The following is a 2,990-nucleotide window of genomic DNA, read 5'->3' as shown; positions in this document are numbered from 1 at the left end:
TGAGGGGAAGGGCCTAGCGGGTGCAAGGGGCCGTAGGAGAAGTGGCCCAGGGAAACAGACTGAGGAGGAAAAGGAGGTGGATGCCAGAGGGTCCCTGGGCCAGGACCCAGAGTAGAGGGTGGGCCTGGGTCCCCCATCCCTCCTTGCAGTACACCCAGCCATTGGCCATAGGAAGCGACCATTAAACCACGCCAGATCCCTGCCAAAAGGGATTAGACACAAAGAGCGATTGGACATGGTTGCATATTGTGGCTGGAATGTAGGACTGCTGATTATCGATCCCTGGAAGGGGGTGCAGATAGACTAAGGGGCACTGCCAGAGGGCAGTGGCCTCGAAGAGGACACTTCCAAGCAGGGAGCAACGTGGGTCCAGAGACACCAACAGAGGGCAGAACAACAGACGGGACACCACCAGGAGGGGGTGCTCCACTGGACAGAGCTAATTCCAGGAGTCACCAGCAGGAGGCGCCGCGGGTGGTGACTCCCAATCCGTTTACAGGTCCCACGGGACTCTTTGTTGCTTTTTATAGCTATTTAATATACTCATCTTAAAGTCCTCCCAAGTTTCATTCCCATTTTCTCTCTGAAAAATTCTTCACCATCAGTTTTACAGATGATTTCCGCAGCTTTGAGGAATTAACCTTTGGAAGCACTAAGTATCTCTAGATATTGCTGGTTGGGAACTGTTCTTTCTCTGTCCATTTGAATGTAAATTGTTCCATTCTTTATTTTCCTCTCATCTATCATATGCCCCCTTATGTATCTCCTCTCTAAATGAAAATGTCCAAGTCTTCCCAGTCTTTCTACATATGCCAGCCTCCCCTAGACTCATAGAGTTTCTTGGAAATTCCCTTTCCATCTAGAACTATGGAGGGGAGCAATAGCCCAGTGGCTTGTGCATTTGCTTGTTAAATCCAGTGTTATGAGCTCAATCCTTGAGAGGGCCATTTAGGGAACTGGAGTTTAACAAAAAAAAAGTCTGGGAATTTGCCATGCTTTGAATAGGGGGTTGGACTAGATGATCTCCTGAGGTCCTTTCCAACCCTGGTATTCTATGATCCTTTATAGAGACTGGGTCACCATAACTGAACACATATCCAAAGCAGTTTATTCTCCATCCCATTATAAGGCATATCCACCCTAGTGTTTCCTGTTGGTGCTTATTATCATTTCCCACACATGGAGCACCATAAAATATGGAATTTGCATAAGTAGGGTCATTTTTTCATAATTAATTTCTCAAAATAACAAAAATGTCATTTTCAGTGTGTGAAGAGTGCCCAATCTGTTTGTCCCATGCGAACAGTTTCCAGTAGCGCATGCAGTGACTCATATTAACATTGTCTCTCCATCCAGGCATTTGTACTGCGACCATCACCCTAGAGCCTGGGCACATACAGGAAACCAGGGTAACATACGGTACATGCAGGAGACACTGTTCTGCCTCAAAGTTGGACACCTTCTCCCCTACTCCATGTCAGATTCTAACACAACTGACTTCACCAACCCCTCCACCTTCATCCTGCTGGGCATTCCTGGCCTGGAGGCTGCCCATGTCTGGATCTCCATTCCCTTCTGTGCTATGTACACCATAGCCATCTTGGGGAACTTCACCATCCTGTTCATTGTGAAGAGGGAGCCGAGCCTCCATGGGCCCATGTACTATTTCCTCTGCATACTGGCTGTCACCGACCTGGTCATGTCGACGTCCATCCTGCTCAAAATGCTGAGCATCTTGCGGTTCAATTCCAGGGAGATCAATTTCAGTGCCTGTCTCACACAGATGTACTTCATTCACTGCTTCTCAGCAATGGAATCTGGGATCCTTGTGGCCATGGCTTTGGAGAGGTATGTAGCCATCTGCGATGCCCTGAGACATTTCACCACCTGACAAACCCCACGGTGGCCAAGATCGGTCTCCCTGTGGTACTACACAGCAGCATACTCGTACTACCCAATCCCTTCCTGGTGTGGCGGTGCCCCTATTACAGAACCAACATCATCCCCCATACCTACTGCGATCACATAGCTGTGGTGAAGTTGGCCTGTGCTGACATTAGTGTCAATAATTCCTATGGCCAGTCTATGGCATTCTTCATCACAGGTCTGGATGGGTTTCTAATCATTGTGTCCTATACTCAAATTCTCAGGGTTATCATAGGACTTCCCACGAAGGATGCCCTACTCAAGTCTTTTGGGACTTGCGTCTCCCATCTCTGTGTCATTTTAGCCTTTTACATCCCCAGTCTCTTCTCCATCCTGACACATAGATTTGGCCACAATGTGGGCCCACATTTCCATGTTCTGATTGCCAACATGTACCTCCTGGTGCCCCCCATGCTGAACCCCCCTCATATACGGGGTGAGGACCAAAAAGATACGCAACAGACTGCTCTGGATCTTTGCTTATAAAGGGATCTAAAGTTTTCTCTTGGTGTTCTGAAGTGCAGAGGCCTCTTTCCTGAATCACTTACTGAATATAAGAACATATGAACAGCCATACAGGGTCAGACCAAAGGTCCATCTAGCCAGTTTCCTGTTTCTAACAATGACCAATGCCAGGTGCCCTAGACAGAATGAATAGAAGAGGAAATAATTCAGTAATCCATTCCCTGCCGCTCATCCCCAGCTTCTAGCAAACAGAGGCTAGGGACGATGTCCCTGCCCATCCTGATTAAAAGCCATTGATGGACATGTCTGCCCCATGAATATATATTGTTCTTGTTTTGAACCCTTTTATAGTCTTGTACTTCACAACATCCTCTGGCAAAGAGTTCCAGAGGTTGACTGCACCTTGTGTGAACAAAGACTTCCTTTTGTTTAGTATCAGAGGGGTAGCCGTGTTAGTCTGGATCTGTAAAAGCAGCAAAGAATCCTGTGGCACCTTGTAGACTAACAGCAGCAGAGAATCCTGTGGCACCTTATAGACTAAGAGACGTTTTGGAGCATGAGCTTTCGTGGGTGAGTACCCACTTCGTCAGATGCATGTC

At 47.6% G+C, this 2,990-nt stretch overlaps 1 pseudogene; it reads left to right on the top strand.

The window, feature by feature from the left end:
• Positions 1 to 1,366: 1,366 nt before the first annotated feature.
• LOC116833918 (olfactory receptor 52K2-like) lies at positions 1,367 to 2,422 on the top strand (annotated as a pseudogene).
• Positions 2,423 to 2,990: the final 568 nt, after the last annotated feature.

This window comes from Chelonoidis abingdonii, chromosome 1, assembly GCF_003597395.2.
Source record: "Chelonoidis abingdonii isolate Lonesome George chromosome 1, CheloAbing_2.0, whole genome shotgun sequence".
Taxonomy (NCBI): Eukaryota; Metazoa; Chordata; order Testudines; family Testudinidae; genus Chelonoidis; species Chelonoidis abingdonii.
The sequence above is the reverse complement of the archived record's forward strand: the minus strand, read 5'-3'. Positions and strand labels throughout refer to the sequence as shown.